At 40.4% G+C, this 13237-nt stretch overlaps 1 protein-coding gene across 2 annotated transcripts in view; it reads left to right on the top strand.

Annotated features, from left to right (window-relative positions):
• The first annotated feature begins 2057 nt into the window (after positions 1-2057).
• Positions 2058-13237, top strand: part of ddr2a (discoidin domain receptor tyrosine kinase 2a) — a 33694-nt gene continuing 22514 nt past the window's right edge. Inside the window, exon 1 of one of the 2 annotated variants that reach the window (XM_032571619.1) lies at positions 2058-2234. The gene's annotated coding sequence lies outside the window, so the exon portion shown is untranslated. The remainder of the gene's footprint in view (positions 2235-13237) is intronic. The other variant, XM_032571618.1, reaches the window with a different exon arrangement.

Here is a 13237-nt window from a genome sequence, read left to right on the forward strand (position 1 = left end):
CTAGATCGTTCCTCTTTAGGTCCAAAAATAATAACTTCAGTTTTGTTTCTGTTCAACTGGAGAAAGTTTTGGCACATCCACACATTTATCTGTTCTAAGCATCTGTTCAGTGATTGGATGGGCTCTGAGTCACCTGGTGACATCGTAATGTAGAGCTGTGTGTCATCTGCATAGTTATGGTAGCTAATATTATTTCCTGTTATAACCTGAGCTAGTGGGAGCATATAAATATTGAATAAAAGGGGTCCTAGGATTGAACCTTGGGGTACCCCACATGTGACCTTTGACCTCTTTGATGAAAAGTTTTCAATTGAAACAAAGAAATCCCTGTTCTTTATGTAGGATTTACTAGAGAAAGTAATGCAGATGCTACAGTGTCTATAAAAAGTATTCGCACCCATGGAGGTTTTACCCTTTTTATTGCTTTTGCAAATCAGTCACAATCAACAAAAATCACACACAAAAAAACTTTCATCCCAAAGTGAAAAACGTTTCACTTTGGGATTAAAGTGATAATTAACATTATCACTTTAATGATAAAATAATTAAAGTGATAATTATTTTATTATATCTTTATAAAATATATAAAGATATATTTATATATCTTTATATATTTATAAAAATAATTAACATTTACCCCTTTCAAAGTTACTGAGCTAAGTCAACAAAGGTCCAGCCAGTTGGTGCTTGTAGGCTCACAGCGAATGGACCAATGGAAATCTCCTGAGTGCAGTGACTTTATCTGAAGTGATTGTAATGTAAAGACCCTTGAGTTCGGAAAGTCCTTTTACGGTTTAATCAGTATCCATGGCTACCACTAGCGCCAGTCATTTCAATTCAGTCACATACTGTACATTCCAATTGATACTAGTCATCAAGCAGTGCTCCATCAAATAAAACCCAGTAGATTGCATAGAGTTATTAGCTTGCAGCATTCTCTCCCTGCGAGAAGCTAGCAACAATAGCTAATCACTGTCATTTTTCCTAGTGTGAAGGAAAATAAATGACGGTTCCTTACAAACCAGTCAGATGTATCTCAAAATAGTTTTGAGTAGTTAGTTCAACTTCCCACGCTGCATTTTCTTTCAAATATTTTAGATATACCCTACAAAATAAAATTCCACAATTAGGGCAGTTTTTCACAAACAATTTATCCATTTAAATTTCGGATGAATTTCAGTTTTAAATTTGAAGCAATGTTAAATATTTTAGAACTACTGTGTTGCTGCTCAGGGTGTATTTTAAAGTTGCTTAACTTTTTGAAAACAATGTTTAACAATATTTATCTCAGTAGGAATTCGGGTGCTCTAGAGCTACTTAGAGTTGCTTTAAAAAACAACTAAGCTTAATATTTAGCTTTTCAAATAATATTTAACTTCAGCTTTTACCTTTGAATGAATTGATAGTTGTCAGGGAATTAACGTTGGTAAAATTATGACAAAATTAAACTGACATTTTCAACCAGCCCCATTTCTGCAACTGGTGAAAATCTCTACATAAGAGGGCAATAAAATCAAATCCTTCTGCTTTTATAAATATAAATTTCTGGAGTTACTCTACCACAGGCTAGAATGACTTTGTCATCATAAAACAGCTTTGCAAGTCAAGATTACCAGAATACTGTCAAAAAAAATAGAAAAAACTTTTCCATATCAGATAGTTAAGGTTTATCTAAATATATCCGGATAAAACGGCTGCAGAAGCTGTAAAATGTCAATAAAGGACTCCTCCCTCATGCCTTGACTCACACCTTTCTCTTTCTGTATTTGTCAAACTGAAATCCATACCTGGACTCAGACCCGTTTTTACGCAAAGCAGTGAATGAAGTGATTAAAGCGCACAGGTTACTTTCTATTAAAGTTGCTTCAGTCTGGTTGTCAAAAGAAAGCCTCTTTTCAGGTGGAAGAAAACTTTTTGATTGAGACTTGGATTCAGCCTTAATTGAAACCATATGTGTGGAATTCTGGGACTTTGGCACATTCCCAGGAATCCACAGAATGTGAGGGTTTTTTCCTCCTTCTCTCTCTGCCTCGCTCCGTCTCTCTCCTCTGGTTCTTTTTTCTTTCTTTTTTTTTTTCCACAGTGCAGAGGCGTCTTACATCAGCCGAGTGAGTCCTGCTGAAGGCAGCTGACAACTGGACGACGGAGGACCGAAACATCCAGCCGCCACGCTCCTACTGGAATAAACTAAACCAATCTTTGAGCAAATGGTCTGAAGACAAAGAAAGACAAAAGTAAGTGGTCTCAATTTGTTGGTTTCCATTTTTGTAACTTTGCAGTTTTCTTTGACACTTGAAACCTCACATTTTGTATCAGCCTTACTGAAGCCTCCATGACAACTTTAAGGTTTGATTGATGCATTTTTAGTCTGGGGCAGCTGATGTGTCTGAACCTTTTCAGTAAACGAGAAAGCGATGCAGAAACTAATCTACTATAGATGCTTTCCACAGAAGCCATTGCACACGGTTTCACTTTGTTATGGTTGTCGCAAATGTGATTTATGCTCATTCCTGCTCTCAGTTTTTCTCGTTTATCATTTGACTAAAGAAAAAAAAAATTCTCATGGGTGCAAGGCTCATCAAATCCCAATTTAATTTTCACTCTGAAAACACATTAAAGTTTCTTTCTTTTGTGAACAACAATGACATCAACGACCAACCCTCCTTCTCCAACCCCCCCGGAGAACTAATATACAGTTGTGTTCGAAATAATAGCAGTGCCTCAACAGCAGCAAGAAAATCACTGGTTTTATTAACATTTCAAACTCTATACCCCAGATAAGTTTCTGGGGGGTAAAATAAAGGTATAGAAAACCAACAAACCCAACAGGACAGCCATGCATACTGTGGATTCTGTGAAATTGAATGATTAACTGAAAAGGGTGTGTTCAAAAAAATAGCAGTGGTGAGTCCAATTAGAGAGGGCATCAATTAGGGAGGGTATTCTGGGAAAAAAGGGTGTTAACAGGTGATCCGTATTTAAGGATCAAGACAACTGGCATGCTGGCTGTGCATTTCTCCTGAAAAAACAATGAAAATGGGTCGTTCCAGACACTGTTCTGAAGATGAGCGTTTCCTAATAAAAAAATTGATTAAAGAAGGGAAAACATACAAAGAGGTGCAGAAAATCATTGGCTGTTCAGCTAAAATGATCTCAAATGCCCTGAAATGGGAGCATAAAACTGAAAAACGAGGAAGAAAAAGAAAGACAACCCCTCGAATGGACAGAAGAATAGCCAAACTGGCGAAGACTCAGCCAATGATGGGATCCAAGAGGATCAAGCAAGACCTTCAGTTGACAGTGAGTACTGTGACAATCAGAAGACGTCTTACTGAGGTTAACCTTCCAGCAAGAAGCCCCCGCAAAGTCCCACTGCTGAGAAAAAGACATGTGCAGAAGCGTTTACAATTTGCCAAAGAGCACATTGACTGGCCTGAAAAGAAATGGCATAATATCTTGTGGACAGATGAAAGCAAGATTGTTCTTTTTGGGTCTAAGGGTCACAGGCAGTATGTCAGACGCCCTGCAAACACAGAATTCAAGCCACAGTACTCACTGAAGACCATTAAGCATGGTGGTGCAAGCATCATGATATGGGGATGTTTTTCATACTATGGTGTTGGTCCGATTCACCGCATACAAGGGATCATGGATCAGTTCCAGTACATCAGGATCCTGGAAGAGGTCATGCTGCCATATGCTGAGGAGGAAATGCCTTTGAGGTGGACCTTTCAACAGGATAATGACCCCAAACACACCAGCAAGCGAGCAAAAGCATGGTTCCAGATGAACAAGATTCAACTGATGGAGTGGCCAGCACAATCCCCGGACCTTAATCCCATCGAAAACTTGTGGGCTGACATAAAAAGTGCAGTGCATGAGGCAAAACCAAGAAACGCTGAGGAATTGTGGAATACAGTGCAATTATCCTGGGCTGCAATACCTGTGGAACGATGCCAGAAGTTGGTTGACTCCATGCACCACAGATGTGTAGCAGTCATCGGAAACCGTGGTTTTGCAACAAAATATTAGTTTAGGATACTCAGCTAGGTTCACTTATCAAGAATTTCTTTGTTTGTACAGTACATTTTTGAGTTTCCAAGGAAAGATGGCAACACTGCTATTCTTTTGAACATGCCATTTCTTACTTTATTTGAAATATTATTATTATCATTTAAGTTTTGATGACTTTGCGCAATTGTTTTGCTTTGGAATAGAATGTACTGTGTCCCCAATGTATCTGTGTTCATTAAAGTACAATTTCTTTGAAGAATTTTGACATTTACTCATTTTTCTAAAGGCACTGCTATTATTTCGAACACAACTGTAAATACTTTGTGTTTCAAATAAAATCTCAAAGTCTCAAGCCTGGAAATATTTGTGCTGCTTTATTGTGGCTTGAATGTTTTTTTGTGAAATTTAGTTCAACACTTTCAACAATAGCTCCATGGAACCTCATAAAGTTCCCAGTGGTCTGTTGAAGCTCTTTGGTCCTGTTTTTGTGTTGGCTGGTGCGCTGTGGGTGCTGCATGCGGCAGGTATGCGGGTATCTTTCTGTGGTATGTGGCTAAAAGACGTCCAAACAGAGGACTCTTTGCTGCCCGGAACCCTGGATTTGCATGAGCTCACGGCTTTGACATCTGACCCTCGTCGCTCGGTGAGCTGCAGAGTCAACAGCAGACCCAGGAGAGACGGCTCTGATCAATGGAAATATTGTTGCAGGAAGGTCGAGCTGAAGAGTTTGCCCTGCTGCCTGTGTGCATCCGACTCCATAGGAAGCACAGTGAATGCAGGAGTTTCTCCAATCTGACCAGCAGTTGGCAGAAAATTAAAAGCATCCTGCTTTTAACTGTTTACTGATTTTTTTTTTCTTCCCAGTTGATTTATCTATCACAGATATCACTTCTAGACATTTTTTTCACCTGATCATTCTCAGTGATCACTGACTGGCTCTCAGCCATTCTCTGATCACTGAGAATGGGTGATAATGGTCAGTCATTATCTAAACCATCACCTAATGGTTTAGATAATGGTCGATCTAAACCATTATGTTGTAGCTCTGCCAAACCTCTGGCTCTGTCACATGCCTTCTGCAGTTTGTGCAGGTTTTCCTACTATGACCAGCCTCTCGGTCTCTGTGTCCTGAAGAAGCACATCCCTACAGCACGATGGTAGCCTGACTATTGCCTTCATGTGCAATTCCTCTCGAAAAACATTCTCGCTTCCAGCATGGCCTGGGCTTTCTCCCCTTGACTCGGATTGTCTCCGGTCGGGCCAATCAGGGAACAGAAGGAGAAGTTGTGAACGATGACGTTGATATTTTTTTTTGCGCTGTTTTGGAATCGTAGTTCACCTGTAGTTATAGCAACAGCAGAGCAGGAAATGAAGGAATCTGTTCAGTCCGTATTGGTCACAATTACAAATATTAGATTAACTTTGGGATCGGCGCTTCTCCCAGGCATGCGTACCATCAAACTGACGCATTACATACATCACAGGCAAACGTTAGCAATTGGGTAAAATTTAAAACACAGTCCAAGCCTCTAGGAATCTACTCAATGGTCTGGTTAATATGCTTTGTTTCATCAACAGATTTAATTTAAGGACTTAACCACAAATTAATCCCAGAATGTCTTTATCTGTCGAAACTAATTATTTAAGCCTTTCTGATTCGTGCAGCTTTGTTCTTATTTACCTTTGTTAATATTCAACTCTTTCTTTGTAATGACAGATAAAATAAAAAGGTTTTTGGTGAAAGCTGAGTTAAAGGACTCTTGTTCGTGACAGATAGGTGGATGAAGCCTGGTTAGTTATGTACCCAGAAACCACGCCGATGGGTTGAATTTAAAGGAACAATGTTTTTTTTTGTGTTGTCATGATGTCTCTGTTATTTTAACCAGCCATCCCATCCCTCCACAGCCTGGTGGCTGACTGACATCCTCTCATGTAAGCCCTAATCACACACAGCAAAGGCTGCAATTTCACCCCCACATTCAAAACGCTGCACCACAGCTCGGCTGTAACTCAACACGGACGTCTGTCTGATTGAGAGCATTCTCAAATCAATCCTTCTGGCAGCAGAGAGCCAGATGCTCTCTGGCTTGTAATTTGGTATAAATAGTGTCATTTTCCAAAACATCGAGCCTAAAATACTGCAGTGTTTTGTTTGCACTTTGACCTTATTTGGCCCATACCATAATCACACTCATCAGCGACGTCGAGGTGGATAGGGTTACATGTAGCCTGAAGAGTGTTTTATAATTACTCCAGGTTTGAGTTTGGTGAGTTTTGTTTAACCTCCATCCAGAGATTCAGCTCAGGTTGCACAAGATGTTTGATTCTCTGCTGTAATCAGTTCTCTCATATGTTACAGGTTTAATCTGTGCACACAAATGACCGTGAGACTAAATATATGAAAAAAGACGTAACCTAAGTCATCCATAACTCACACTAGTTACCGACTGCGTCTTCTGTTTGTACATGTGGCCTTTGTGTTTCGTTCTCCCTGTCCTGTTTACACGTGGCACTGTGTTTTTGTTTGTCTGCTTGGTGCTTGTTGCCTGGCTCATTCCACCTTGCTGTCTCTCAGTTTGTCTTCCTTTGATTATGGGCTGTCAGCGGTCGTTTGAAGAGAGCCATTTTTACAGCAAGCAGCCACAAGCGAGAAACTCGATTTTAGGTTCTGATTGAATGGATTTATCGGGGATATACACCAATTTGCTAGTTGCGCTTTGCTTGTATCGAGTTGGACCTCCATAAACCATAAGAAGTGCCTCAGTTCTCCGTTACACAGTTCGAACAAGGCGTTGGAAGATCCGCGGTGGCAGCTGAAGATTTGATGGCTGCACGTCCACAACTTGAATCTCCATTACACCCCAAAGTGTCGTTTTGAGAAGTGGTGACTGTGGAAGCCGATATGGAGCAAAGTTCAAGAAACCAGTTTGAGATCATTTGCGGCATGGTGCGTTACCCTGCTGGAGTTAGTCTTAAGAAGATGGACACATTGTGCTGGGATGTTGAAATGATTGTTACTATGGGTCTCAAAATGAGCAGAAAAAAACATCCCCCTCATCACCACCAACTTGAACTACTGATACGATGAAACTCTCATCAACTTAATGTTGCAGCCGATATTAAGGCATTTTCATCCGCACAGCACGGCTCACTGGATATTTTCTTTTTTTCTTTGTAAACCTGAAGGAGTTTGTGCTTGAAAATTTTTAGTCCTCTTCTCCTTTACATTGATGACCTATTTACAATGCTACAGAAAATATATATGTTCTGTGACATACATTATCGCATGTGAAAAAATGCTGTGTTTACAAGTAACAAGAAATTAACTTTAGATGGAGGATAAAATAAAAATATACAATGAAACAAAATTTATTTTGATGAAGCATTAGGTATCTTCCTTCATAGATAGAAAGCTAACAAATTAGCTAATATGGCTCCTTGATCAGCATTGTCTGTCCACTAGCCAGCATCTGTGGTCTCTATGGTGACCAACTGCTTTACTGACCAATAGGAGGCGGTATAGTCACCTATTGGGCTTTGGGCTTGTGGTGAGGCATTCACGTCAGCATCTGGGTACATCTCTATCCTATCGAGTGGATTGAAACATGTTACCTGCCAGAACATCTAGTACACCCAGCTTGGATTGAGACAGGTTGCTATGGCGATTTCGGAAAAACTAAAACACAGCTGTTGCTTACATTCAGGTTTTCATGCTACCGATGTACCTGCAGTTGTAAATAATCCATCCTGTCTTCCTTAGATTATTTAATATTAGGAACAAAAAGCCGTGGAATAGTTGTTTCCTGCCTCACCGGCAGATGACTCCTCCACATTTCATCCATTAATATCCAATCAACATTACTCTCCTTTGTAAGATGGAAAAAAAATTGTATCATAGAGCAAGCAGCTTAAAAATTAACATCAAATAAAGGGCAAACATGCATTCTTTGATATTTAATAAGTAGCTTTAGACTATCTAAAAAGCAAAGATTTTGAAAATGATAGAAAATCATCACTGCTAAATAGAGAAGATACAAAAATTACCGGAATAGCATGTATGCGAAAAAGGGAAATGTTTCTAAAACTGTGAACTATGTCAACAACAGAGTCAGAGTTTCAGAATAAAAATAAAGAGTCACATCTGGGTTTAAAAGGTGTCCTTACACACCAGGGTAGTCTTAGCAGAATGGTGTAAAAATGGGGAAAGAAAATGGAAAAATTAAGCAAAGTGCAGCAGAGAGAAGTGTATCTTAACAGAAAAGATGGGGGGAAAAAAGGTTTTCTTGGCGTTGGTTGGTGTTTTTCCTCAATCTGAAAGTGTAACTGTAAAATGTTTGAGTCTGGAAATTCCATCAAAATGAATCTCCAGAGAAAGATTTCAGCCTCCTCTCCTTACATAACAAAGACAAGCCCCGTCTTTGCACGGTTCTAACGTCGAACACTTTGAGTCTTTGTGAGATTAATTTGCTGGGTTTTACAGGATTGAGTTCGGCTTTTCCTAGCGTTTTTACAGGTGAGGTGAGCTGGCGAGTATACAGCTTCTCGTTTCTCGTCTTCTGAATATCAGCTGGCAGCCTTCAGCCTGTGCTCTGGCTTAAACTTCTACTGTCCTCAGGCAACCCGACGTCTTCAAAAGTAAATCTTGAAACAAAAGACACGCTATAAAATAAAATTTGAAATGCTCAGAGAGGGTAAATAAAAAGACCTGACACTGATTTCGCCACGAGACCCCATTGCACCGCCCACAGAGTGTAACTTAAGTTTAACTAACGTTATGTTTACATGGCTCCACCTGGGTCTGATTGGGAAATGTGGTTCATATTTCAAACTTTCCCGTAAAAATGAAACATGTGATGCTTTATTTCAGCCTTAAGGTAGGAGTGAGAGGATTTAATAGGAAGCACATGTGAGGGGTTTCGGTGCCGAGCGCACAAGCTGACTGCATAACAACGACGACACTGACAGTCCACATCAATACGCATGAGCAGAAACGTGTGCTCTGAATTATCAGGCTTCCTAAACAGGTATAAAAATAGGTGAATGCATGCTGATGTTTATAGGAATCGTTTAAAAAAAAAAAACAACCCTTAAAGGAAACACACACTTAAAAACCAGAAGTTTACATGCAGCAGCCCTCTTTTCCTCCCCTTAAACGTTAATTACCATGCGCATAAACGATTTGGGTAAACCGCATATTACCTATGAAAGCGTTTCATGGGGCATCTCGCAACATTTGAGTGAATGTGAGCCACAGCTTCGGGTGTGTGTGACGGTAACACCTCAAACACACCGCCTCCTTGTGTGGCGTCATTAAAGGAGTCAAAAGGGACCAACGCAGATATTACGAAGAGAAATGTGGACCTTCACAAGCCTAGTCATCGAGATACGAGCTCCATCTGTTCAAGCAATAACATGGTGTAAACCTTATGGGAATATCCAGCCAGCACAGCTTTCTGGGAAGAGTTTCAGAGCATCAACCTCAGGACAAAAAGCAAAAAAAAACCAAAAATAGCCAAAAAGATGTGAAGATGTTGACTGAAGCTGAGCGACTCCTCTAATGACACTGACTGAAAGGCCACTCTGTAAGGAAGAAGCCATTACTTCAAAAGCAACATAAAAAGGAAATCTGTTTCCAGTCTGACAATCAGAGGCAAATATCCTCATTTTTCAGAAGCCCGGAGACAATCTGGAGAGAATTTTCTCTCCTCTTTTGCTCGTCTCCTGGTATCTGCTGACCCGTTCCAGTTAGTGGTGGATTGATGGTTGACTTTACACTCAGCTCTCTCAGCCTCTGTAATTTCCTCTCCCTGCAAAGCCTCATGTAAAACCCCTGAATATGTTTGCGTGTGCATGCGAAGAAGAAGAAAGAAAAAGACAGAGGTAGGGAGTAGAGTTAAGTAAACCTGTGTGTTGACTTTGCAGGCTTTCCCAGGCTGCAGGACCGACTAGTGCGCCGCCTCTGCTCTCTATCACTCCTGAGAAAGTCATTTTATCTGTACAGGCATCACAGTAACTCGGCTTTGATGAACATTCTGCATTAAAACTCCAGACTGAACTTTCTGCGAATGCATGACTGTGCTTGCAGCAGAGCTCCAGGGAGGTTGGTGTGCGCTCTGATATTCGGATCCGGACAGTGATTCCAGCAAGCAGTCCAAATTTGAAACCTCATCAAATTTGGATGAGTCCAACATGAAGGTACAGAGTGTGCATGCTCATTCCCTGCTTTCTGCAGGCCTGTGGGTAAGTGAGGGGAGTTTCTGTCTTTCACCACTTCCTCAACGTGTCTGCAGGGACCTGATGTTTTTAGAGAACAGAACGCCCCCCCCTCTCCCCACATCAACCCACAGAAATTCACATTGATAGTATCTGCATTTATAGAAACATCTCTGATAGACTCTTCTGTTCTTCCTGGGCTTTATAATTACCTGCTAGAGCTCAGTGTCAGATGGAAATGCTCCATGTGAAACGGTCAGGGTTGATGCTGTTGTGATTCGATACTTTAGCCCAGGATATCTCGGACTGCATCTGCGCACAGATGTTATTCTAAGGTGGGAAGCTGATGCATCACAGATTGTGGTGAATGTGAAAGGGCGTGCAGCAGCTCCCACTGGCTCCACATTTACAAACATCAACCGGAGGACGCTTTTGTCCTCTTTTCTGATCTTTGCTGAGAACACAGCGGCCACCGCAATCCCACAGCCGTCTGTTTCGCTGGGTATGCTCCACGCTTCGTGTACATACATTGCCTCGCAAGCGTAGTAACAGACCCTGGGCTTTTTACGCTTTTGCTACATGTAAATAGAGCGAACATGTGTGTCATTTAATCTCGAAAGATTCATATTCGTTTTGAAGCGGCTCTTTTGTCAGAATCATTGTCGTATTTTGAGTTTCTCTTTAGTTATTGAGAATTGACTCTTTAGTCAGTTCCCAAAAAGAAGTAAAACATTTTTTTGCTTTTCCCACACAATGCAAAGTTGTAACACTCAGGCTACAAATGGCATTGGGCCCTTTGTGAAAGCCCTTTTTTTACACCCCAAACTTGTAAGTGTAACAAAAGAGAGAAAAGGTAGGAAATTTTCATTACACTTTATTTGAAGGGATGTGCATAAGATTGACATGACGCTGTCATAAACATGAAGGAGTCTTCATGAATGTTTATGACACTTTTAATGCAAAGTTGCACTAAAAGTTGCATTAAAAGTCCATTGCAGGTGTCAGCTTTTCTTTAACTTTGCATTGCTTTAGGTATGCCCACTATCTAATGGTTACAGTAATTGAAGCAGTAATATTTTTTGACAGATCCAGTCGGTCCCCTCACTGCAAAGATGACACTGCATAAACCCGAAGCTCCTTTGTGACTTCATAAGCAGAATTTATTTAATGCGAATTTATTTAATGCAGCAGAGGGCCTGCAGGAACAAAATGTGAAACGTTCTGCAAGCACACACACACACACACACACACACACCCACCGGTGAAGTAATGTTCTTTTCCATCTCTTCTTTATTGTTCCATCCGGTCTTCCTCTGGTCCGTAAAGATTTAGCCTTTCTTTTTTTCTCTCTTTTTTTTTTAGGGGGACTCATAAATGAGTGTTTGATGAAAAACGATCCCCAGAACAAAATGAAATTTGTCTGACACAGTATATGACATTAAAGAGGGGCTGTGTGGGGGGTTATGTTTTGGTTGCTTTACTCTCATTCTGCTTCGGTTTATTTTTCTGGCCCTGTTCGGAAAGCTTCTAAAGGTGTCAGTGGCTTTAGAAGCCACTGACACCTTTAGAAGCTTTCCGAACTCATATGTGATCCAGAGGGAGAGGTGTGTGGAGCAGCAGCCTTGAAAAATAATAGATCAGAGTTTAAAACATTCCAGCAGTATTTGCCATCAGTAGAGAAAGGGGGCTGGAACGGTCCTAGCAATACCTTTGGAAGGTCCAGTGAGGACAGAAGAGGTCATAACAAAATATTCTTTTTCTCATAATTTATTGTCCGAGTGAAATTTTTAAAGCGCCAACTTTAATAAATGAACGTGTTCAATCTGTGTTACTCCCATTGTAGCTTTACTTCCAATCACACCATTTCTCTGACTATAATCTTTCTGAGTTTTCCAGTCTTTGGCAGCTATCAAGGACACTGTTCCTGGAAGGAGATATTATTTCCATGATTAAACCACTTATTTCAGCAAAAAGTCACTTCTCTGAAATGTCCTGTGGTCTGCCGAGGCGCTTTAGATCAGAAGGACTCAGGATCTATGAAGTTTATGTGCAAATATGAGAACTGTCTCTGTTGCAGCTCTCGTACTTCTAAGCACCACTCAGCACATTTCTAGTTATCTACAACACATAATAACCTAAATGTCAGATGACAAATGGAAGATGATCAATAGAACTACTGCTATATTCCAATAACATTGACCTTGCAACAGATTAAATATTTTACGAGGCCTAATGTTTTTTTCCCTCCACAGAACTTTAGCACTTTTCTACATTTTGTCACAACACTACCGCAATCCACAGAGTTTATTGGAATTTTATGTAGACAAAAACTACTTAGTATATAATTGTTAAGTGGAAGGAAAAAAGAGTCATGGTTTCCCAAAAAAAAAAGAATAAATTTGAAATTTGCTTTAATGTTCAGCCCATTTTACTTTGACACTGCGAAATAAAATCCAGTGCAATTATCTTACTTAAGTTGTCGTCAGTAATAATTAGATTCCTCTGGTAAGGCTGCAGAGCAAATATCACTGAATAAACAAAGTTGTTTATCCCCAGTTTTGAAAATTTCATTAAGCACTGATCAGTTCATCTGGAAAATGTTTAATCTATTCAGTCCAAAAGAGTATGGCACGACAGCAAACCTACAAAGGTACGGCTTCCCACCGTAACTGGCAGGAAGCAGTCGGGACAAGCGTGGTTACTCTGGAGGAGCTGCAGAGATTCACAGCTCAGGTTGGATTAAAATCTGGACGTAAACTCCACAAATCTCACAACATGTTGGCAGAAGCCAGAGAAGGAGTAGTGCCAACGAGGAAGAAGATGCTCTGCTCAGAAACGATGCACGTTTTCCTGTGCTCAACAACCTCACACTGAAACATGGTGGTGGCAGCATCATGCTGTGAGGAGCTGTTCAAAGTTGACAGGAAGATTGATGGAGATTATTGTAGAGCAACAATTGGGAGAAAGTCTTTCAATCTTTCAGAGACTTAAAGATTTAGAAAACCTTTAA

The sequence above is a fragment of the Xiphophorus hellerii genome, chromosome 9 (genome assembly GCF_003331165.1).
Source record: "Xiphophorus hellerii strain 12219 chromosome 9, Xiphophorus_hellerii-4.1, whole genome shotgun sequence".
NCBI classification, from domain to species: domain Eukaryota; kingdom Metazoa; phylum Chordata; class Actinopteri; order Cyprinodontiformes; family Poeciliidae; genus Xiphophorus; species Xiphophorus hellerii.